The sequence below is a fragment of the Scardinius erythrophthalmus genome, assembly GCF_964197995.2.
Source record: "Scardinius erythrophthalmus genome assembly, chromosome: 1".
Lineage (NCBI taxonomy): Eukaryota > Metazoa > Chordata > Actinopteri > Cypriniformes > Leuciscidae > Scardinius > Scardinius erythrophthalmus.
This window is the reverse complement of record NC_138221.1, coordinates 78,826,717-78,852,412: the sequence shown is the minus strand read 5'-3', so window position 1 is coordinate 78,852,412 and position 25,696 is coordinate 78,826,717. Positions and strand designations below refer to the sequence as shown.

The 25,696-nt window shown below is 43.0% G+C and overlaps 1 pseudogene across 1 annotated transcript; it reads left to right on the top strand.

Annotated features, from left to right (window-relative positions):
* Positions 1-2,042: 2,042 nt before the first annotated feature.
* Positions 2,043-23,174, top strand: LOC308694762 (tripartite motif-containing protein 16-like; annotated as a pseudogene). Its single transcript has 9 exons — positions 2,043-2,502; positions 2,928-3,023; positions 7,307-7,537; positions 13,565-13,727; positions 15,999-16,091; positions 16,168-16,284; positions 20,922-20,987; positions 21,070-21,272; positions 22,640-23,174. The product of its transcript is annotated as a tripartite motif-containing protein 16-like (transcript).
* Positions 23,175-25,696: the final 2,522 nt, after the last annotated feature.

Genomic DNA, 25,696 nt, shown 5'->3' with positions numbered 1-25,696 from the left:
AGATAGACAGGTTTGTCAGCCTTCCTCTCATTTCTCTCCCACTATGTCATTTTGGCCATGGAAAATGTGTGCAGTGCTTAGCTAGAACCATCCAAAGAACCTGTAATACTAGTTTAAACCACACCCGTTCGGGTTTAAAAGGAAATGTACCTCAGCCAGCATCTGTACTTTACCTTGGATTGTCCCTCTCCAGTGTCTCCAGTGTCTCCAGCCTTGGATTGTCCCTCTCCAGTGTCTCCAGCCTTGGATAACTATGAAGGTAAAACAGTAGCAAAACTCGAGAGCATGTAAATGTGAATTTGAGAACTTGTACAATAAATATTCGTACTTGTACATGAACATTTACACTCACAGCCCCAATGTGAAAACCTGTAAAATAAAAATCTGAAGTTGAATTTTGAAATTTGCACTCGCAGATAATAGTCACAAACCTGTATTCTGAATCTGAAGCTGCAGACGAGTAGACACAAATGTGTAAAATGCCATTCACAGAAATACAACGACAGGCACAAACTTGTAATATATATTTTGCGTTTAATCTTACGTTCACATTCGCGGTACTACCTCAAATAGGCACTTGCAACTTCTCAAATCTGTCACTGCAAGTTCAAATTTCGCGCCTTGACTTTTGCTACTCTTTTCGCGATATATCAGGTGCAAAACTAACTTGTGCACTTGAAACTCAGAAGCGGTGAGAGAGAAAGGGGGGCGGGAGGAGGGGGGGTCAAAGGAGACGTTTTATTGGTTGGCACCTAGCCAATGAAATGGGAGTTCGATGATGTCACGAAACCCGCGTGCACTGAAACACTAACATGGCTTAATGCATTAGACTGATATTAAAATAAATAAACGATATTATCAAACTCAGTAGACACAATGCTTATAATGCATACTACAGAAAAGCAGATGAGCACAGAATATGACGTAAAACATATGACGTATGCCATATATATTTGCCATATCTGGTATATATATATACCATAGACTGTAGGCTAAAAGACACACACACGTACGTACGTATATATATAATTTATTTATGTTTTGTTTGTTTTTGTGTGTCCAACAGTTAGGCTAGGGTGAATATTTAAAACATTTACAATACATTTTTCCAAAGCGACTTGCATTGCATTTCAAGGTATACATTTTACATTCTTATCAGATAATTTAGGTGCATTTTCATTGGAATTGGCATATATATAAGCAAATGTGTGTTCAGTGCAAGTAAACTCGCTGCCTGTGTTTTATTAATAAAGGAACAAATTATGTGTTTTTTTATTGTTTTTAATTTTTATTTTATAACTGTTGGTCCATTAAGCCTCATTAAGTGTTTTCTTGGGTTCGAGGAAAACGTACAATTAAACGCGTTGCGTTCATATTCTGTGCTCATTTTTTTTCTGTATGCTTTATGGTGTTTCCTGAGTTTGGTCTTTTAATACCACTGTCTCAATTAAACGCGTTGCGTTCATATTCTATAAAACTATTCCAGTAAAACTAATGATATTTCATAAAAATATTTTCCAAGCGTTTTAAAAAATAGCTGATACATAAGCATAAATGTTTTCATTGTGGCTGGCGTTGTTCATTGGTGAGGCATCGACCAATAAAATGACTTCATTCCGACCCCAGCCCCGCCCCCGACTCTGCTCTCTCAAGTCTGCATTTACAAGTGCACGAGTGAGTTTTGCTACAGGCATATCGCAAAAAGAGTAGCAAAAGTCAAAGCGCTAGGATTTGAAGCTGTACTGCCAGATATGAGAGGTTGTGAGTGCCGACTTGTGGTTGTACAACGAAACTGAACTAAAGCACAAAGATAAATGTGTAGTACACAATTGTGCCTGTCATTTTGTTTATGTAAATGACACTTTACACATTTGTAACTATTAATCTGCAACTTCGAATTCAAAACACAGGTGTTCTGAGTATTGTCTGTGTGTGCAAATCGATAGATGCAGCTTTTCACATCAGAGCTGCAAGTATAAATTTCAACTTACAAATACAAATATTAACCTTGGATTGTCCCTCTCCAGTGTATTTCCAGTGCCATGGCTTCAGCTGCGTGGGCTCCGGAGGCGTTTGCGTGCCCGATATGCTTGGAAATTCTGAGCGACCCTGCCACCCTTCCCTGTGGACACTCGTACTGCCTGCTGTGTATCCAGAAGCACTGGGACCAGCCCTCGACCAAGGGCTCCTGTGAGTGTCCTCAGTGCAGACAGCGCTTCACCCCGAGGCCCGTCCTGGCCAGGAGCAACGTGCTGATGGAGGCGCTGGAGAAGCTGAGGCTGAGCGCGGCTGAGCACCCGGTCCCCGTGTGTGTGGATGCGTCCCCCCCGTCCGGCCTGTATCCCGCTCTTCCCACGGGATCGCCGGATCTGTCCGCTTCATCAGCAGCTGCTGGAGCTGTACTGCTGCCACGACCAACAGCGCATCTGTGACGAGTGTGGCCTTCTGGGACACAAAGGCCATGAGGTGGTGCGTCCGGATGAACAACAGCACAAGATTCAGGTGCGCGGCTGCATTTTAACCTCTATTACATTTGAGTGTGAATCACACACGACTTAACTTACCCCAGACTTTTTGATTATATGTGTATTCTCACTAAAAGGCCTGGACCGGGTCACATAAACGCGTCTTAAGAACTAGTCTGACCAAATAGCAGTCAGCCAAGAGGAAATTTTACTTCACAGATTCAATTGAGATCTAACTAATCACCAAGCAACTGTAAACATCATATACTAAGATCTTTCTAAGATTGTTACAAGCAAATGCTTCAAGTTTACCCTGAAAACCAATGGTTTCAAAACCATTTACTGCTGCTTGACTCTTATAATATACATTGGCTGATGGCTATTTTGTGTTTTTGTTGTGTGTACGTGTGTCTTGGACTATGGTACATTGACATTATACTGTATATCTTTGTGATTATTCAGCAAGAGCTGATGGGGTTAAACGCCCGGATTCAAGGGAGCATTGAAGACAGAGAGAGGGTTATTCAGAGCCTTCCCCAAGTTTCTCAAGCACACAAGGTAAAAACATCTCTCATCAACCGTGTCAGAAGTATTGCAGTTGTGTGTTGAACCGGTGATGGGCTGTGTGTTTGATGGGCTGTGTGTTTGATGGGCTGTGTGTTTGATGGGCTGTGTGTTTGATGGGCTGTGTGTTTGATGGGCTGTGTGTTTGATGGGCTGTGTGTTTGATGGGCTGTGTGTTTGATGGGCTGTGTGTTTGATGGGCTGTGTGTTTGATGGGCTGTGTGTTTGATGGGCTGTGTGTTTGATGGGCTGTGTGTTTGATGGGCTGTGTGTTTGATGGGCTGTGTGTTTGATGGGCTGTGTGTTTGATGGGCTGTGTGTTTGATGGGCTGTGTGTTTGATGGGCTGTGTGTTTGATGGGCTGTGTGTTGACCCCGTCTGTGTGTTTGATGGGCTGTGTGTTTGATGGGCTGTGTGTTGACCCCGTCTGTGTGTTTGATGGGCTGTGTGTTTGATGGGCTGTGTGTTTGATGGGCTGTGTGTTGACCCCGTCTGTGTGTTTGATGGGCTGTGTGTTTGATGGGCTGTGTGTTTGATGGGCTGTGTGTTTGATGGGCTGTGTGTTTGATGGGCTGTGTGTTTGATGGGCTGTGTGTTTGATGGGCTGTGTGTTGACCCCGTCTGTGTGTTTGATGGGCTGTGTGTTTGATGGGCTGTGTGTTTGATGGGCTGTGTGTTTGATGGGCTGTGTGTTTGATGGGCTGTGTGTTTGATGGGCTGTGTGTTGACCCCGTCTGTGTGTTTGATGGGCTGTGTGTTTGATGGGCTGTGTGTTTGATGGGCTGTGTGTTTGATGGGCTGTGTGTTTGATGGGCTGTGTGTTTGATGGGCTGTGTGTTGACCCGTGATGGGCTGTGTGTTTGATGGCCTGTGTGTTTGATGGGCTGTGTGTTTGATGGGCTGTGTGTTTGATGGGCTGTGTGTTTGATGGGCTGTGTGTTTGATGGGCTGTGTGTTGACGGGCTGTGTGTTGACCCGTGATGGGCTGTGTGTTTGATGGCCTGTGTGTTTGATGGGCTGTGTGTTTGATGGGCTGTGTGTTTGATGGGCTGTGTGTGTGATGGGCTGTGTGTTTGATGGGCTGTGTGTTTGATGGGCTGTGTGTTTGATGGGCTGTGTGTTTGATGGGCTGTGTGTTTGATGGGCTGTGTGTTTGATGGGCTGTGTGTTTGATGGGCTGTGTGTTTGATGGGCTGTGTGTTTGATGGGCTGTGTGTTTGATGGGCTGTGTGTTTGATGGGCTGTGTGTTTGATGGGCTGTGTGTTGACCCCGTCTGTGTGTTTGATGGGCTGTGTGTTTGATGGGCTGTGTGTTGACCCCGTCTGTGTGTTTGATGGGCTGTGTGTTTGATGGGCTGTGTGTTGACCCCGTCTGTGTGTTTGATGGGCTGTGTGTTTGATGGGCTGTGTGTTTGATGGGCTGTGTGTTTGATGGGCTGTGTGTTTGATGGGCTGTGTGTTTGATGGGCTGTGTGTTGACCCCGTCTGTGTGTTTGATGGGCTGTGTGTTTGATGGGCTGTGTGTTTGATGGGCTGTGTGTTTGATGGGCTGTGTGTTTGATGGGCTGTGTGTTTGATGGGCTGTGTGTTTGATGGGCTGTGTGTTTGATGGGCTGTGTGTTGACCCCGTCTGTGTGTTTGATGGGCTGTGTGTTTGATGGGCTGTGTGTTTGATGGGCTGTGTGTTTGATGGGCTGTGTGTTTGATGGGCTGTGTGTTTGATGGGCTGTGTGTTTGATGGGCTGTGTGTTGACCCGTGATGGGCTGTGTGTTTGATGGGCTGTGTGTTTGATGGGCTGTGTGTTTGATGGGCTGTGTGTTTGATGGGCTGTGTGTTTGATGGGCTGTGTGTTTGATGGGCTGTGTGTTGACGGGCTGTGTGTTGACCCGTGATGGGCTGTGTGTTTGATGGCCTGTGTGTTTGATGGGCTGTGTGTTTGATGGCCTGTGTGTTTGATGGGCTGTGTGTTTGATGGGCTGTGTGTTTGATGGGCTGTGTGTTTGATGGGCTGTGTGTTTGATGGGCTGTGTGTTGACGGGCTGTGTGTTGACCCGTGATGGGCTGTGTGTTTGATGGGCTGTGTGTTTGATGGGCTGTGTGTTTGATGGGCTGTGTGTTTGATGGGCTGTGTGTTTGATGGGCTGTGTGTTTGATGGGCTGTGTGTTTGATGGGCTGTGTGTTTGATGGGCTGTGTGTTGACGGGCTGTGTGTTGACCCGTGATGGGCTGTGTGTTTGATGGGCTGTGTGTTTGATGGGCTGTGTGTTGACCCCGTCTGTGTGTTTGATGGGCTGTTTGTTTGATGGGCTGTGTGTTTGATGGGCTGTGTGTTTGATGGGCTGTGTGTTTGATGGGCTGTGTGTTTGATGGGCTGTGTGTTTGATGGGCTGTGTGTTTGATGGGCTGTGTGTTGACGGGCTGTGTGTTGACCCGTGATGGGCTGTGTGTTTGATGGGCTGTGTGTTTGATGGGCTGTGTGTTTGATGGGCTGTGTGTTTGATGGGCTGTGTGTTTGATGGGCTGTGTGTTTGATGGGCTGTGTGTTTGATGGGCTGTGTGTTTGATGGGCTGTGTGTTTGATGGGCTGTGTGTTGACGGGCTGTGTGTTGACCCGTGATGGCCTGTGTGTTTGATGGCCTGTGTGTTTGATGGCCTGTGTGTTTGATGGGCTGTGTGTTTGATGGCCTGTGTGTTTGATGGCCTGTGTGTTGAACCCGTCTGTGTGTTGACCCGTGACGGGCTGTGTGTTTGATGGGCTGTGTGTTTGATGGGCTGTGTGTTTGATGGCCTGTGTGTTTGATGGCCTGTGTGTTTGATGGCCTGTGTGTTTGATGGCCTGTGTGTTTGATGGCCTGTGTGTTTGATGGCCTGTGTGTTTGATGGCCTGTGTGTTTGATGGCCTGTGTGTTTGATGGCCTGTGTGTTTGATGGCCTGTGTGTTTGATGGCCTGTGTGTTTGATGGCCTGTGTGTTTGATGGCCTGTGTGTTGACCCGTGACGGCCTGTGTGTTTGACGGGCTGTGTGTTTGACGGCCTGTGTGTTTGACGGCCTGTGTGTTTGACGGCCTGTGTGTTTGACGGCCTGTGTGTTTGACGGCCTGTGTGTTTGACGGCCTGTGTGTTTGACGGCCTGTGTGTTTGACGGCCTGTGTGTTTGACGGCCTGTGTGTTTGACGGCCTGTGTGTTTGACGGCCTGTGTGTTTGACGGCCTGTGTGTTTGACGGCCTGTGTGTTTGACGGCCTGTGTGTTTGACGGCCTGTGTGTTTGACGGCCTGTGTGTTTGATGGCCTGTGTGTTGAACCCGTCTGTGTGTTGACCCGTGACGGGCTGTGTGTTTGATGGGCTGTGTGTTTGATGGGCTGTGTGTTGACCCCGTGATGGGCTGTGTGTTTGATGGGCTGTGTGTTTGATGGGCTGTGTGTTGACCCGTGACGGGCTGTGTGTTTGATGGCCTGTGTGTTGAACCCGTCTGTGTGTTGACCCGTGACGGGCTGTGTGTTTGATGGCCTGTGTGTTTGATGGCCTGTGTGTTTGATGGCCTGTGTGTTTGATGGCCTGTGTGTTTGATGGCCTGTGTGTTTGATGGCCTGTGTGTTTGATGGCCTGTGTGTTGAACCCGTCTGTTGAACCCGTCTGTGTGTTGACCCGTGACGGGCTGTGTGTTTGATGGGCTGTGTGTTTGATGGGCTGTGTGTTGACCCCGTGATGGGCTGTGTGTTTGATGGCCTGTGTGTTTGATGGCCTGTGTGTTTGATGGCCTGTGTGTTTGATGGGCTGTGTGTTTGATGGGCTGTGTGTTTGATGGCCTGTGTGTTTGATGGCCTGTGTGTTTGATGGCCTGTGTGTTTGATGGCCTGTGTGTTTGATGGCCTGTGTGTTTGATGGCCTGTGTGTTGAACCCGTCTGTGTGTTGACCCGTGACGGGCTGTGTGTTTGATGGGCTGTGTGTTGACCCCGTGATGGGCTGTGTGTTTGATGGGCTGTGTGTTTGATGGGCTGTGTGTTGACCCGTGACGGGCTGTGTGTTTGATGGCCTGTGTGTTGAACCCATCTGTGTGTTGACCCGTGACGGGCTGTGTGTTTGATGGGCTGTGTGTTGACCCGTGACGGGCTGTGTGTTTGATGGGCTGTGTGTTTGATGGGCTGTGTGTTGACCCGTGACGGGCTGTGTGTTTGATGGGCTGTGTGTTTGATGGGCTGTGTGTTTGATGGTCTGTGTGTTGACCCGTGATGGGCTGTGTGTTGACCCGTGACGGGCTGTGTGTGTCCCCCAGGTCTCCCTGCAGCAGCTGATCGAGGACAGCCAGGCCGTGTTCGTGGATGTGTTGAGCGTTGAGCTCAGTCGATCGCAGGTGCTCGAGCTGCTGCACACACACGAGAGCTCGTCCTCGACACGCGCCCAGGCCCACACACACCAGATACAGCAGGAGATCCTCCAGCTACGCCAGAAGCAAGAGCAGCTCAGGAGACTGGAGCGCATTCAGGACCCAGTCGCTTTCCTCAATGTAAGTGCGCAAATTCACCTTCAGTAATGGCAGATATTAGTAGAGCAGCAAAGCATATAACATTGCTCTATGCAAACAGATGTTAGCGTATGAACAGATCTGTTTTTGTTTTGTTTAAAATTGCTACATCTGAAGCAAAATATACATATATCAGTACAGTACTGTTTAAAAGTTTGGTTGCAGTTCGGTCTCTTCTGCTCACCAAGGCTTATTATTTGGTCAACAATACACTAAAACCAGTGAAACATTATTCCAAATCATCTGTTTTCTATGTGAATATATAGTAAAGTGTAATTTATTCCTGTGATCAAAGCTGAATGTTCAGCATCATTACTCCAGTCTTCAGTGTCACATGATCCTGCAGAAATCACTCTAATATGAGGATTTGATGATCAGGAAACATTACAAGTGTTGAAATCAGTTGTGCTGCGTAATCTTATCGACCCCAAACAGTAGCACATAAACAACGGTTGGGCAATGAAACAGAAACACTGGCCAGTATATAGTGTTGGAGATCTCATGCCTATGTTCATCAGGAGGAGTCGAGTGTGAGGGTTGAATTAGCATTTCAAGATTAGATTGCCTCTTTCTAGGCAGCGTTGATGCTCGAAATCTACAAGAGTTCCTTACTTAACCAGAGGCAAAAATAATTTTAAATAATATCACATTAATTTGAAGATAATAATGTTGTGTAGTCTATAAAACTATTGTCACAGCCAGTTTTACTGATTTGAGAGACGTGTTTGTGATGGGATAATTACTTTAAGATTGTATTGGAGTCTTACACACGTGCTGTCCAGTTAATCTGAGCCGTGAGTGACAGATATTGTGTGTGTGTGGCTCGATAACTTCATCTTGACCCTTAATAAACTTTAATTACTGCTGTCACATTACAAATCTGCTTCAAAGTTACAATTATATGAATTGCTAATTCAACAAAATAAAAATGTAAAGCAAATACTAGAAATCATGTAAAAAACAAAACAAACAAAACAGTGCACTTTTTATTTATCTATTATAACTTTTATATCATTTTGGTCGCTTTCTAGTAAAGGTGACGACCTGACATTCAGATATTCAAGGTAGAAACAACATTAAGTGTTTTATAAAGTTTGTCTGCAGAAGAGTCATTAACCCAAAGGCAGAACTGATGTTCTTAGAGAGCCAACAGATGGACATACGTCTCCCAAACCATGACAGAGTCCAGCTGAACCTCTCTCCCGAGGAGTGTGTGTGTGTGAGCTACAACATCTCCTTAGCAAGGACACAATTATTAATCAGTGAGGTCTATTCACCTTCAGAAATGAGAGAAAACAAGCAGCAGGATGGCATTCTGGGCTGAAGTGAAGAAACCCTGGTATTGTGCATAAACCCATTTGAAGAGTCCCAGTCTCTGTCAATTTGGAGCGGGTCATTATTAGAGATGGGTGCCGAAACCCGGTATTAAACGCCTCACACACTCCAGTGCTGAGGAAGAACGGCTGTTCAGGCCAGTGAAAACGCACGGAGGAACGGCAGCTCTGTTCTGTCTGCTGATATGGTTAGAGATGTTATGAGCTCAAACTCCTGATGAAGTGCTGCAGGAGCTCATCCGAGGGAATGATCTCATGATCCTCTGATCCTCTCATTCTCATGGAATCACAATCAGAAGAGTTGTTAAATAGTGTTTTTTTTTTTTATTTATTTTTTTACATACAATCAATTTGCTTTAGTGTTGCGAGGCAGCCTATGACCGCATTTTTATGTGCGGATCGAAACGATGTCAGTCTCACATTCACAAGTATTCAAATGAACTTCTGTTGAAGCTTCGATCTGCTGAGACGAGCCCATTACTGACGGGATCTGAGCGGTTTCCAGAGGAACTGGGCAACTTTTACTCAGGTGATTTTTATAGTCCTGTAGGGGAATTTACAGTTAAAGGGAAACTAGGTGACTTTTTTACCTTAACTGAACAGCTTCGGAGTCAGTGGAATGGTTATATTACTTATTTCGGGTTGAATGGTGGTGGTTTCGCACCCCCCTGGTGCCCGAGAGCGGAAAAAACTCACTTGCAACTTTGGGACGCGGGTCGTGTTCCAGGAAGTATCGCGTGATATCAGGTCTCGTGATGCAACGAATTGCTTGACGGCACTGCACACGTACACACCCCCATTCAAGCACCGGCTATGTATAAGCAAAGGGCAACGATAGATTGAGTTATGGCTGAACCTGTAAAAAAAGAAGCAGAAAGCTAGGAAATCTTTGTCAGAGGACCAACGAAAGAGGAATCGGGACACTGACCGAGCAATAAGTCAGACTCGAGTAAATATATCGGACCAGCTTTTTCAGAATGTTGAGAACTGAGAGAAACAGAAGCCTGCAAAACGGATGCTGACCTGGCTGCTGTTGCAAGTAACTTTGGAATAAACTGTGTTAAATTTCAAGTAATTGTGACCTCAGGATGTTTGCTATTGTCTGTAAATGTTTTTATTATGATCGCTTTCTGTTACGGGCTTACTAGTAACGTTACGCTAGATACTATAACTTTGATGTTAGCATTGTCATTAGCAAACACGTTTGATTTCTGTAGTAGTTTGGCTGTTCCTCTGTAGGTTTTATTTGTGTAACTTGCACTTTTATTTTATGTCACTAAGTCAACGCGTCTGATAATAGGCAATAAACATGTTGCACATATCATGATCGAGCTAGAAAAAAACGTTCTGATGTTTTCTTAGACAAGCAAAGGTAAACCATCATTCTACTAGATGAACTTATAGACCTTGCTAATATAACTTTAGACAAATATTAACCTCCTATATATATATATATATATATTTATTACATGGCTTGGCTGAATTCCAATGTAGAATGCGGTCTGTTATTTCTTGATAACAGACCGCTGCGAAGTATAACAGACCGTTGCCATGAAAAACAGCGCGTTGCTATGGACGCGGAACGGACTATTTTCTTTGGCGGAAGCAATACAATCGTTTTTAAATCAATAAACTCCTTTTTAAATAAATAATTTGTGTCAAATTATTTATTTATTTTGTAGGTAGCCATGTAATAAGCGGGATAATGTATAGTGAGCCGGTTGTTATAGTGAATAACAACCCCTTCAGGCTGATTCAAGATCCCTCCGCTTCGCGTCGGGATCCCGTTCAGCCTGTCGGGGTTGTTATTCACTATAACAACCGGCTCACTATACATTATCCCTTATATATATATATATATATATATATATATATATATATATATATATATATATATATATATATATATATATATATATATATATATATATATATATATATATAATATTATGCTCATGCCCACTCTCCCAAAAACAAACAAACACGAAAGCAGTAGTTCGCCTCGTTCATATCGCTTTACTTGCCTCGGTAGACATAACTGGTTTTGAAATGGCCGGTTCCTCTGATCAGCTGGGTTGACAGCTGATCAGCTGGGTTGCGAGGGGGGAGGGGGGAGGGACAACAGTTCGTTTTTACGACAGAGTGTTTGAAAGCATTTACTACCAGACACTAGGGGGAGCTTCGTAGAGAAAAAACATTCAAGAGTTGCCTGGTTTCCCTTTAAAGACCCAGAACCAGATGTGATGAATGGATTTATTTCATAATGTGATCCCCCCCCCCCACACACATTATTTTTATATATATATATATATATATATATATATATATATATATATATATATATATATATATATATATATATATATATATATATATATATATATATATATATATATATATGTGTGTGTAGTAGCAGTAGCAGTAGCAGTAGCAGTAGTAGTAGTGGTAGTGGTAGTGTCAATTAAAACCTTTTAACTTAATTTATACTGAACAAAATTACAAATGCAACACTTTTGTTTTTGCCCCCATTTTTCATGAGCTGAACTCAAAGATCTAAGACTTTTTCTATGTACACAAAAGGCCTATTTCTCTCAAATATTTTTCACAAATCTGTGTTAGTGAGCACTTCTCCTTTGCCCAGATAATCCATCCACCTCACAGGTGTGGCGTATCAAGATGCTGATTAGACTGCACGATTATTGCACAGGTGTGCTTTAGGGCTGGCCACAGTAAAAGACCTCTCTAAAATGGGGGGTCTGAAAACCAGTCAGTATCTGGTGAAAATTGGGGCAAAAACTAAAGTGTTTATAATTTTGTTCAGTGTATGTGTGTCCAAATAATTGATTTTATTTTTTATTCTAGACTAGTTTATGAACAATGTTTACTATAGGTAACCATTTGAAACAACACGAATAAAGAGAAAATACATTGTTGTTGTTTTTCTGGCTAATACAGTTAATGGAGATTATGAAACCATACACCAGGGAACGACAACTGGCGGCCCGCGGGCCAAAACTGGCCCTCCAGCAATATTTTCTGGCCCGCCGGATTATTTTGGAAGTCCTAAATGCTGCACAAATCTCTTCCACTACTTGAGAAAAGCCGTAGTGGCGTGGCGATTCCACCGCCGTATACTGTGTGAAACGCCTATAGGGAATCATGCGGCGCGGGATTACATTTTAAAGTATAACTGTGCGTTCACACCGGACGTGAATAGCACGTAAATTTCGCACCTGCCGCATACGCTTGACCACTTTGTGTCCATTCGCGCGTCAAAAGACGGTAGCGGTCAGAACTCTGGTGTACTTTGGGCGGAGCGGGCGGTCTGACTGACAATAGCCAACTCCCGACATCTTTTGACAGCGTATCCGCACTTAATTCTGACCGCCTGTACACCTATCTCTGAGGAGCTGTTTGGTGCTGAAACCATTGTCAGTCAACAACATTCTTTTTTTGCAAAGATGTTTGAAATAGTTCGGCAGAAAATAGCCTACTTCATTTGTCAGTAGGGCAATATGGTTTTCGTTTATGTTGCTTAGAAATTTGAGTGATAGGCTTTGTCCTATTTAATTTATGTTATTTATATTTCATATATTTTTTTCTGTGGCATTTTTTTTCTCTGCTGACAGTACAATGTTACAATAGCCTAATATTTATATTGACACGAACACAATTTTTGTATAGCATTTATAATTATCATAGGCTACTTAATCTCCTTCTTTCCGTTAGAGACATTTGAATGTGAGATTATGGAAACGAGATCTAAATTCTGTGGAGCCGTCAGGTCGGGAAATAAAGCGGGTGAACACCGAGTGTATTTTAAGCGGTTGCTGAATATAACCTTGTGGGAGCGGGACGGGAAAAAACAGTCCCACGCAGACCTCCTTAAACCTTAGGTGTGTATGTGTGTGTCCCGAATAAATAATAATAATAAAAAGGAATAAAGTTCAAAAGTCGGACTGTAAGCGAATGAGGCATGATGCTATTCACACCTTTATTAAAATGGCTGTAATCTCTTACCACATAGTACTTGATCTGTTTAAAATGATTTCCTTGATATAGATGCCTAATGTGTTCAATTCAAAATTAAATAAAATTTGTCTAATCCAGTAATTAATTTTCTATTTTCGATCTGAGCACAATCAGAAAATCAGAAAACCCGTCGTTATTCGTTTTTTCATTTTAGTTCAGGAAATAAATAATGGAAAAACAAGTCGTTTTTCATCTTTTTATTTTTGGTTTTAATTTGAAAACACGATTGAACGAATGATCCACGGACGGTGACGAACCCCATCATATTCCGCGATCATAGGCCTATATAAGAGTGTTTAATTTGTATCCATAGGCCTACTCTGTGTAGCTGGCCCGCCATCTACTGGCTAAAAAAAAAAAATGGCCCGCGGGCAAAGTTACGACCCCTGCCATAGACGTTTATGAGATTATGCAGACACTTGAATTGTATGGTTATTTAACTTGTGCTGATATCACAGGCGTGTGTTGCTGGTATTATAAAGGACAGTATGATCATTCTGAACAGGCCAGAGGATGAAGGCGTCTTGAATACCTATGCGTATATATCTATCTGTATCTGTTTTCACTTTACCATGGTATAATGTCGGAGACTCATAACCTTCTGAAAATCCTGAAGAAGATTATGCTTGTAATGATTCCTCAGGCGTTCACGAGCGTGGACTGTGCGGATCCGCCTGTGAGCATCGCAGCGATGGAGACCTGGACCCCGCAGGCGCTGGTGTCAGGGGTCAGGTCGGCTCTGGACGCTTTCAGAGAGGCGCTGGAGGACCTCACCAAAACCAGCCTGGCCCGTGTCTTCAGAGTCGGTGAGTTGGGGAGCAGCTTCATCTGCTATATCCTCCGGTCCCCCTGCCAAGCCATCCGCTCTACCCACTCTCTGCTGCTTCAAACCATTCCTGTTCAGACATTTATCATTTCTGTTTAGATGTTTATCATTTGAGAAGCGACAAACTCTCTGCGTTCACATAACTGTGGTAAAGTCACATGGTCTTTCATAGCTCATTGATTTGAAGCTACAATATGCAAGAATTTTTTGCCACGAGAGGGCACTACATTCCAAACAACAACAACGGCGTAGCTTGATGACGATGTGAAGGAGCGGGAATGATGGGAACTGTCGTTTTAAACTCCACCGTGGATGTAAATCAGTCAGACGGGAATCGAAAAATCATGTTCATGGATGAGGCTAATTTCTATTTTTATAATGACATGCTTTTTGTGGCGAGGGGGGCGTGGTTCAGCGCGGTCTGTAATGGGAGAAGAGAAGAGCGTGGGACGCAAGTAGGTCAAGTGCAAATGACGAACACCTGTGTCTTATTGCTGTAATCCGCGTGGAGAGACCGCTTATAAGCCGCGCTGGAGCGAGAGAGAGACTGAAGAGAAAATTGGACGCAGAGAAAGAAAACCGGTGGATCCGAGCTCTCATTTTTGAACTTTTGTGCCGTCGCGGTTGCCATGGTGAATGCGCGTTGTGCACGAATTGTGTTTGTTTTGCTTTATTTTAATAAAGTCCCAGTCACGCCGACCCCTGTCTTCTTCCTTCCTGACTCTTAAACCTCATCACACTTTTATTTCATTAAAAATAATTAACCGCAAGAAAAGTAAGGTTTAATACTACACTGGTTATCATAGATGTTACTGTGTATGTCGAATTCATTGTTGTGATAACGCGGCGCAGTTTTACATGTTCTAATCCATTGTTGTCAAAGTACATTCGAACATACCCACATCATTTGCCAAAATACTGATTAATCTTTATGTATAACACATGCTATATTTATTTACATGGCCATAAACACCAGACGTGATAAACAATGTCAATGAACTAAACACAAATCTAAAGCAATAATACTTCCCTTACATAACTATTACAGAATGCTACATGTGGAAAATATAAAATTAAGCATGCTTTGTCGACAGAACCAGCTGCACTCGGTAAAGAATAATTGTGTTCCATAACGACTGCACGAAACAAGCTAACGTTTGTAGCTTGATAGACGCTACAACTACAACTTCCGCATTTGTCCAGGACTCCGCGCAGTACGAGCGGAAACCGAGGGTAACGCGGATGTGACGCAATTGACTGGCGACTCCCAGCTCCCCCTGCTCTAACGCCCCGTTTCCTTGGTTAAAATCGCAATTTTCTCACTATTTAAAAATAGTTGGAAACATTTGGGTTATTGTAAGTAATCAACTTAACAAAATATATAACACTGGCCTTGAGATTATGGGATATTTTAATGCAAAATTATTGCATATTGTACCTTTGACAGAAATTAGTCATTTGCAGTAAGTGCATTCATTAGAACTAGAATAAAGTGTATGCAACAGAGACATTTTGTAGATTATTACAGAAATGCTTCAAACACATTTATATTTATCTGTGTTTTACTATAGCAGAATTTAGATTTGCTTTCTATAATAATCTATTGGTCATTCCACTGAATGGGTGACATTTGCCTGTTGTAAGTTTTAAAAATTAAATTAATTATTCTTTAAAATGATCTTATTTTCAATACTGAATCAAATAACACACATATTTCACTGTTTGAAAATATATATTGGTCAATAACAGGTAACTTTATTTAATTTTTTACAAGGTTTCAAAGTGGGAGATTTTTCTCAGTCCTGTTACCGAAACTCATGTGTCTTTTTAAAAGCTTGCCAACTCATTTATTTGTTTTCCTCTCACAAAAGTGTTTATTTGAAATCAATGGTTGTTTGAATGATATTTATCACTAAAAATCACTGTATATGCACACAAGGGTGTTTTTAAAAAACACCAACAAAAGCCATTTTTCATTTTAAAGGAGACCCAAACCTCAAGTTTATATATTTTTAATCATGTAATTAATTAAGTAGATGCATCTGAAGTGAGCCATCTGTCATGTGCTGCAGTGACACTGAGAGAAATGCTTCATTCTGACACCACAACCAGGACTCTAATTAATGTGCTAATGAATTAGACTTTTACCATGAGTGTAAAGCAGATGTATCAGTGAGATAGTGCTCTGTAAGTGATATAATGATCTATGTATTAGTGATGATATAGTGATGTATCCCATGTTCCCCTGCAGTGAATGATGCGGCCGCTCTGGCACAATCATCCAGTCAGTCATGTGACCCAGGCGTTGTCTCCAGCCAATCACAGCCGCCCTCACTAAACCCAGGTAAACACACACTATCCTCAGTGGACAATGAACTCATCTTGCTAGATTGTTATTTTTGAAACCGGCTTCTTCTCAGCTTTTCAGATTACAGAAGTAAAGTCTGACTCTGCAAAGCCGGATGTTGAACCCAAAGTCAAAGCTTCTTCTCCTGCAACACAAGATCACCACACGAACCAAGGCTCTGCCAATCCTGGTAAATAAGAGTATTAGATTACACAGTACTTTTGACTAATCACAGGAATAAAGTTACTCTGTGGATCTCTGTGAATACATGAACCAGTCTCTATATATGATTTTTAATCATATTTCACATGATTTCTATACATGATAAATAATGACATGTTTTAATAATAGTTGTAGTTAAAGGGGTCATATAATGGTACATGCACTTTTGCAAGTTGATTGCACTGAAATGTCTGTTGGCAGTGCCTGTACACAACCATCCTATCATGATTAAAATCCATCCAGTGGTTTTGTTTTAATCTCCTTATATGTTTGACCCATAGACTGTAAAAAATATGGACAAAGTGTCTGTGACGTCACCCATAGACTTTCTGAAGAACGGGTTTGAAGCCGTTTATGGGGGGTATGGGCGGCGCCATCTTGGAAAGTCTTGGGAAACCCTAACCCCGCCCACCTTCTGACGCAGCGCGCGTCACTCAGCTCGCTCTGCTACTCCGGTTATCTCTGTGTATATTTTAGGCAACGAAATATGTTATAAAACACCATACTAACTCTTTTCGTTTTCATTTAAAGAAATCTTAAACATTATAGCCACACAAATGTGGTTCAGGCAACGCATATTGATTATATTCAACTGCATAACGTTTGCCTATTTATGAAAAAACAAAATATAAAACACAAACCTGCCTCTTTTCATTTTAAATATAATATAAAAATATTAAACATTTTATGGTCCAGGCAATATGTGCATTTGTACTAAACAACAGATTTTGCAGTAAACAACATTACAGATAATCTTCGTTGTATTAAAATTAAAAATGACAAAACTCAACCCAGTCTCTTTTTGTTAAATTTAAGTTTTATCAATATTAGCCATTATAAAAGTATAAGTAAAAGGTATAAGAAGCTATACAAATAAAGCAAACAATTCAGTCAAACATACAAAGTCAGCGCTCGTCTAACCATACATCGGTAAAGTTATAAAGTTATGAAACTTCCCCTCAGCCAAAACGATTGCCCAGGAAAAAAATTATAGATTTACGAGACCAAAAATCGCCCGTTAGATATGCACAAGACGAATTATATCTCATGTTTAACCACTACAGAGACGCCAGAGTCCGCGGCGAACGCCAGAACGTCTAGCCGAGGAAAGGCTGTTCCAGGCGGGGTACATGAACGCCGAGCGCCCGGTCATCGCTGGATCAACTGGATAAAATTTTCATAAATCTTTAAATAAACCACAGATTTGAGCTTTAAACAACTACATTCTCGCCTGAAAAACTCTTAAAACTACATTTCATGATACAGAAACAGTAGTATTATATGTCAACTGTATTAAAAAATGGCGCTTATGTTGTCATTCTCCGTGGCGCTGCCTTGTCAGCTGTCAATCAAGCTGTCAATCAAAGTTAACCACGCCCTTATTGTCATACATTTTATATCTAAATACTATCTAAACTAACGAGTTAGAAAAAAATTCACTACCCTCGCCGTTGTCAGGCACTCGGAACCTATCGAAAAATACAATAAAAGTCCATGGGACCAACCTGTAAAAACATAAATTTATGCTGTGAAAACGGACATTTTAACATGGGGGCTATGGAGATTTGCTCCCTTTTGGGACCTTCCCCTAGCGGATTTTAGATGTATTGCAGTTTTTCGCACTTCCGGGTAGGCTTCATTTTTCAGATCAGAATGTTGCCGCTTGGTTTGACCATCTATGACACATGTGTCAAACTCAAGGCCCGCGGGCCAAATCCGGCCCGCCACATTATTTTATATGGCCCGCGAGAGCATATGGAAATTTACGCTGCCGAAAAATTTCGGCCGAAAATAACCTTTTCGTTTTTTGACCGAAAGATACTAAAATGCCGTCGCGCCCCTCCGTGTTCGGCGATGGTTTGACTCTGGCTCAACGTGTTTTATGACTTTGCGTGCGAGTCCGCTTCCGAAGATGCATAACTTCTAAGCGCGTTCCGCTGTGTGTGTGCGCTGTGCTCTCCGCTCCGTGTTCATAGCGCGTTCAATGTTCCGCAAGCAACCTCCTTGTGTGTGTGTGTGTGTGTGTGTGTGTTGCGAGCTCTGCTCACGCTCACCGGAAAGGCAAAGTCCGCTAAAAAAAACTTGCCGACATGAAATATCTCTGGACTTGTTTCTTTTTGCAATAGCACTACTGTGCTGTAACATGTGTATAGTCATGGTGTGTAGGCCTATAGCCGTGCTGGGCAACACTGGTAAAATTACACGAATCACGATCCTCTCGTTCACTGGTCCTCTCCCTGCTCTGCTCATGCTCTGATAAAAATAGCTTTGTAGGACTATACTTTATTTTGACAATTGGTCAAAAAAAAAAAAATCTGTTAAATCTGATTCTGCTGCATAGAACTGATTGAAGAATAATATATTGATATTTTGATATTTTATATTATTTTAATATACTGTAGGTACCAGTATTAACCTTTGCACCATTTGGATCACTCCGCTTATCTGTGTTTGCGCCACTTGCATCATTAAGCCAGTAGGTGGCGACAAGTCTTTATGAGTGAACAATTGAACTTAAAACTGATTAGTGCCAAAAACAATGACTAACTCAGGAAAGAAACAAGTTGCTGAAACCAATCTTTAATGCTAATATAAATTGCTAATTTGCCTCTGGACACAAAAAGATTGCACTGGTGTTTGATTGAAATGTAACATCTATGCAAAATAATCCTTGAAAGATTTCTCATTTAAGGCCATTCCTGTTTGGAATATGTGATTGTGTATTGTCAACAATAAGCAGAAACATTCTGCATTTCCATTTTGTAGTGTGGATCATTCATTGCAATATTTATCCTCATTCTCATGTTTAAGAATCTGTTATCTTGACAAATAATTTATGCTACTGCCCACTGACATGCTTTTAAAGCTATTGTTATCCAAATTTTTTGGCCTTTAAACACCTTAAAATGCACATATGTAGGTCCGAGAAATCCAAATTTTATCAGGGGAGCAAGCCCCCGAACCCCCCTAACTACCTCACATTTCAATACGCATGACTGTGTGGTAATGTGTGCTGGTGTGGCTAGTACAGTGCCAGGGCTGAATTTTTGAGCCAGTTTACCCCTGCATATATACAATAATACATTATTATCTGTATCAAATCATTATGTTTCAGGCTCATCCCCTGATGTTTTTAAAACCTAGAAACACCCCTCCAAATGCATATACAATATTTGTAACTTAAATAAGTAATAATCAAATAAAGAGACACTATATTAACATTTTAAAATTCTTAGAGTTACAAACGGCCCTTTGAGGGCAGCCATAATGCTGAAGTGGCCCTCAGTGAAAATGAGTTTGACACCCCTGCTCTATGAAATCAAGCCGTTCGATATTGTGACGTCATAAGATCGTACGCCCCTCCCGCGATTGTGATTGACAGCCGTGTTTCAACACAAGACCCGCCCTGAGCAAGCTGTGACAGCCGTCGTCATAGTAGTAGTAGTACCAGTGTTGATATGCTGGAGTAGAATGGCGTCTACGCGATTGTGGTGTTCTGTTCTTAGATGTAATAAGGAACACAGCAGTCATTTGGATGTTCCTAAATCTGAGCCGTTGAAGATGCAGTGGCTGAGTTTTGTTTTTGAAGCGATATGCCCAAAGGATTGACGCGGGGATTCCCTCACGGGGATTCCCCACGATCGTCCATGCTTTCATGTTTACGCGAATCATTTCACACCAGACAGCTTTACAAACAAGAAAAAACGGATCGGCACCAACGTGTTCCTGCTGAACCTCCAGAAGATGTGAGTGTAATGTTTTATTAACCTTTATATTAGTATTTATATTAATCTTTGCGAAATTTGCAAACCTTGCTGCAGGCTTCACGATGAATGCATCTAAGGTTTACACTCAGGGTACATTACAGCATGTTTTCTATGTACGACGTTCTCAATATAATTCATAATCCCACGTTTATAATGAACAACGCGTGGTTATTGCGTTAGATACTGTGTACCCACAGAACAGAGGGGCGGGGTGAGCAAAGCTCATTATCATTTAAAGACACATGCACTGAAACGGCGTGCTGAAAACAGAGCTGTTTTTGACCAGGTAAAATTAGTGTTTTCTTACAATACTAATGAGAATTTTTAATTAAAGTATATTACAAACTTTTAATTTAGACCCTAAAGAATCATATTAGCTTGAACAAAAATGGCATTATATGACCCCTTTAAGTCTCTTATTGGTCTTATTAACCAAGCTCTCCATAAAACAAACAAAACAGTCTAAAAATGTAATAAAATAACACATTATAAAGACACTTCATATTTAATGATTTGTTAATGGCATTTAATAGATTACAACCTCAATAAGACAGTTGCAATTGGTTTGTAGAAGGTGTTTTTATTCATATTTTTGTTCATAATTCATATTTATTCATAATATTTCGTTTTTGCTGCATTAACACGCTCTGACCAGCATGTGGCGTTTTGAGCGCTTCGAAACAGTGAATAATTTTGCGAAGCAATTTCTGAAATTGATTCAAAGTTTAGAAAAGCTTTGGTTCACCCATCGCTATCTATAATATGCATATATTATGTATAGTACACATAAGTTTTCCTGAGATTTGCCCTATTACACATCTTCATTGTGTCTCTACAGCGGAGGGGTCAGCGGCGTGCTGTCTGGCTAACCCAGCACCTAAAACCCGAGAGGAGATGCTTAAATGTGAGATCAACTTTTACTGATTTTGTACAAATATGTCCTTTCTCTTTCTTTCAGTAAAGTTTAATGTTGTGTTTTCTTTCAGTCCGCACCGAGCTTACTCTTGATCCCAATAGTGCTTTCCGTCAGATCCGTTTGTCTGATGGCTATCGCAAGGCGACGCTGTGTGCGGAGAGCCAGAACTACCCGGCTCACGCGGCCCGCTTCGTGTTCTGGAGGCAGGTGATGTGTGCGGAGCCGCTGGCCGGGGGCCCGAGCTACTGGGAGCTGGAGTGGACCGGGCACAGGGTAAATACAGCACACTTCAAATCAAGCGTAGCGTCTGCTCTGGCAGGGCACGTTAGTCAAGCTCGCATCAGTGACTCTCAGCTGATGCTCTACCTATAGGATTACGACACCCATCACCGTATACATATGTAAGCTCTTCAGTGTTATCAGCAGATATCGCGTTTCTCAGGAGCGATTACCCTCCTCCCTCCCCAGCTCCTCCTCTCTCAGTCAGGATCTGGGGTTCTGATTCCCCTTGAATCAGAATAAATTCTCGAAATATGTTGTACTTTAAAATCTTGAATTAAATATATTTGCAAACATTCCTGTTGGTTCTGTTGTGTTTACCGTACGGGGGTTATTGCTGCTTATCTAGGCTAGGCCTCATGGATGCGCAGGGAGTTCTCGCCCAGAACAGAACCAGACCGCCAATCCAAACTGTATGTAATTGCCAATCGTATTTGACAATAGTGGTCCTGACAGAACTGACTATTCACATATTTAGATTTATATTTCTAACATTAATGTTTAGTTTTTGACACACAAAAGCCTTACTGTCCATAGGAACTATTGTTTGTATTGGGAAAATGTAAAAAAAAAATATGTTTAAATCCCAAAGTGTACTTTTATTTCTTTATCATACACGTATAGTGCTTAATAGTCAAGTAGATCAACAATATAGAGTGTTTAACAGCAGCTTTACAGAGATAATAGGGAATTACAGCAACAGAGATTGTTTGGGTTTTACAGCATCTCACGAATCAAGTTATTGTCCCGCTAAAGTATGTTTGTGATTGATTCACTTCCGTTGCAAAGATCATTAGTTATTAACTTAGGGGCCGCTAACACACACCGTTTTAACTGAAAACAGAAAACTTTTAATGTGTTCTGGCCGTTCCTTTGCACAACAACAGTGTTTGGTGGCTCGAGAACGCACACTGAACCTGATAGACTGACCCAGGTCTGAAGTTGGTCGAGTAGAATCTCCCAATCAACGGTGTCAACAGCAGGGGAAGTTCTGAGATATTAGCGCAGGCACATGATCTGAGGCTTTCTCTCGCAGCACTTTGTTGTAATGAAGCCAAATTTGGCAAGAATCATTACAGCTACACCTGAGAAGTTTGAATACAACACCATATTGTTGTCCAAATTTTATCTTTCAGAAATTAGAGTTCTTAAAAGAAGGCTCTAAAAATGTTTGTGAACCCTAAATTAGACTACATTATAATCAGATCTTCATCTAACTAGATAAAGAGAATCCGATCAAATGGACAATAAACAAATCTTCTTGTCTAGTTGTGAGATTTCTCTTCCTCCTTCCATATGTGTATGTGTGTGTGTGTGTGAGGCAGATTAATGTTGATGACGCGGATCATTGCTGTGTGCAGGTGACGGTTGGCGTGGCATATAAAGACATGGATCGCTCCTCAGCCGAGGACAGTGCCAGACTGGGCCACAACACACACTCCTGGAGCCTGTACTGGTCCGGCAAGGCCTTCTCCCTGTGGCATGCTGGGAGAGAGACGGCTCTGGCGGGTCCTAAAGCCAGGCGTGTGGGAGTGTATGTGGACCAGCAGGCCGGAGAGCTGGCTTTCTACCGCGTCTCACACACTCAGGCCCAGGAGATCTGCTGCGTTCACACACACTTCCACGGGCCGCTGTTCGCCAGCTTCCGCTTCTGGTCTGGAGTCGGCTCCTCCGTCTCCATCTGTGAGCTCAGCTAGGAGGAGAACAGGTTTACTGACGGAGATGATGAAGAACTCCTCCATCACTCTTCTCTATCAGTCTCAGCTGAAGAGAAGCTCATCTTTAGAGACAAAGAAGATGAAGAATATCAGCTGTTGAACATATGCATTCATGCCTTTCTATATCTGTTTCTTATCACTACTGGACTATGAAAATAAAAGCTAATACTAATGCATCAAAAGGTTTTGTGTTATGATGAATTTGTCTGTAACTTGGATTCAAATAAGAGCAGATGTGATCATTAAGCTCAATTATCTGTACTCTACAAGTTAACACTGATCTGTAACCACTAAGGACTTAGGCTAAGACATGTGGGTTTATACTGAAGACGCGTCACGCTGAACCATCGCACATGATTGGATGTCTTTATTGCTCCATTTCACAAGCTTAGAAAGAACCAACACTTACTTTAATAGACGCATTTCATCAGCCGTGCAAAGATACCTCAGACAGTGCCGTAACAGAAGATGAAGACGATGGTGACGGTCCACATGCCCGCCATCACACAGGTGCGCACACACACTAGTACAACCACCACAGCCCGGTGACACCCACAGTAACCAGTGACGGCACTATGCACATGCACAACAGTATAGACAAGTTATTTTATAGCAATAATTGACCACCATCATCATCACCTTGTGGGAGATAGACACCAATCAAAATGCAAAGTGAACTGTTTAAAGGTCCTTTAAAGTCCAATAATGTCAAAGTTCATGTCCGCTATCTTCAAAGATCTTCACTGAAGCTTCCTGCAGAAGGCAGGCTTTGGTTATTGGCCGGTTCAGATAGCTGGTTTTAGTCCATTTTTGTCCGGAACAGTATCCACAATACTTCCTGTAATCCAAGTATTGCGAGGTGAATTATCATCCACTAGCACCACGAGATCTCCTGGAACACAGTTTCTCCTGGCAGTATTCCCCTTCTGGCACTCCTGGAGTCCAGGAAGGTCCTCCTTCACACAGCGCTTCCAGAACAAATCCGACATGTACTGAACCTGTCTCCAGCGACGACGAGCATAAACATCCTCTTTCTCAAACAATCCTGGTGTCAACAACGGCCGCGACTTAAGCAGAAGCAGATGGTTAGGGGTCAACGCCTCTGAGTCTTGAGGATCTGTTGACGCTTTCGCTTTTGGACGGCTATTAACAATCGCTTCAGCCTCACAAAACACCATCGCCAAGCTTTCTTTGTCCAGTCTGAGTCTTCAAAATGGAGTTTAGCACTCTACGGACTGACTGAATCACCCTTTCCCAAGCGCCTCCATGGTGTGACGCTGCTGGGGGACTGAAAACCCATTTCACACTCTTCTGTAACAGCACGTCATTTATGAGGCTGTGGTTCAGATTCTCAATGGCCTCCCTCAATTCACGTTCAGCGCCCACGAAGTTAGTACTATCCGAACGGATTTCCAGGACTTGACCACGTCTTGCCACAAACCTTCTAAAACCATTGATGAAGGAGTCTGTGTCTAAAGATGAAAGAACTTCAAGGTGTATGGCTCGCATCGCCAAGCCCTTCCACGTGTAACCTCGAACGGTCCAAAGCAGTCCAAACCCACTCGACTAAAAGGAGGCTCGTCAGGAGTTACTCTGCTGTGAGGAAGGTCAGGAGTCACTCTGCTTTGAAGAAGGGTTAGGAGTTACTCTGCTGTGAGAAAGGTCAGGAGTTACTCTGCTGTGAGGAAGGTCAGGAGTTACTCTGCTGTGAGGAAGGTCAGGAGTTACTCTGCTGTGAGGAAGGTCAGGAGTTACTCTGCTGTGTGGAAGGTCAGGAGTTACTCTGCTGTGAGGAAGGTCAGGAGTTACTCTGCTGTGAGGAAGGTCAGGAGTTACTCTGCTGTGAGGAAGGGTTAGGAGTTACTCTGCTGTGTGGAAGGTCAGGAGTTACTCTGCTGTGTGGAAGGTCAGGAGTTACTCTGCTGTGTGGAAGGTCAGGAGTTACTCTGCTGTGAGGAAGGTCAGGAGTTACTCTGCTGTGAGGAAGGTCAGGAGTTACTCTGCTGTGAGGAAGGTCAGGAGTTACTCTGCTGTGAGGACGGGTTAGGAGTTACTCTGCTGTGAGGAAGACTCTGCTGTGAGGAAGGTCAGGAGTTACTCTGCTGTGAGGAAGGTCAGGAGTTACTCTGCTGTGAGGAAGGTCAGGAGTTACTCTGCTGTGAGGAAGGTCAGGAGTTACTCTGCTGTGTGGAAGGTCAGGAGTTACTCTGCTGTGAGGAAGGTCAGGAGTTACTCTGCTGTGAGGAAGGGTTAGGAGTTACTCTGCTGTGTGGAAGGTCAGGAGTTACTCTGCTGTGTGGAAGGTCAGGAGTTACTCTGCTGTGTGGAAGGTCAGGAGTTACTCTGCTGAGAGGAAGGGTTAGGAGTTACTCTGCTGTGAGGAAGGTCAGGAGTTACTCTGCTGTGAGGAAGGTCAGGAGTTACTCTGCTGTGAGGAAGGTCAGGAGTTACTCTGCTGTGAGGAAGGGTTAGGAGTTACTCTGCTGTGTGGAAGGTCAGGAGTTACTCTGCTGTGTGGAAGGTCAGGAGTTACTCTGCTGTGTGGAAGGTCAGGAGTTACTCTGCTGTGAGGAAGGTCAGGAGTTACTCTGCTGTGAGGAAGGTCAGGAGTTACTCTGTTGTGAGGAAGGTCAGGAGTTACTCTGCTGTGAGGAAGTGTTAGGAGTTACTCTGCTGTGTGGAAGGTCAGGAGTTACTCTG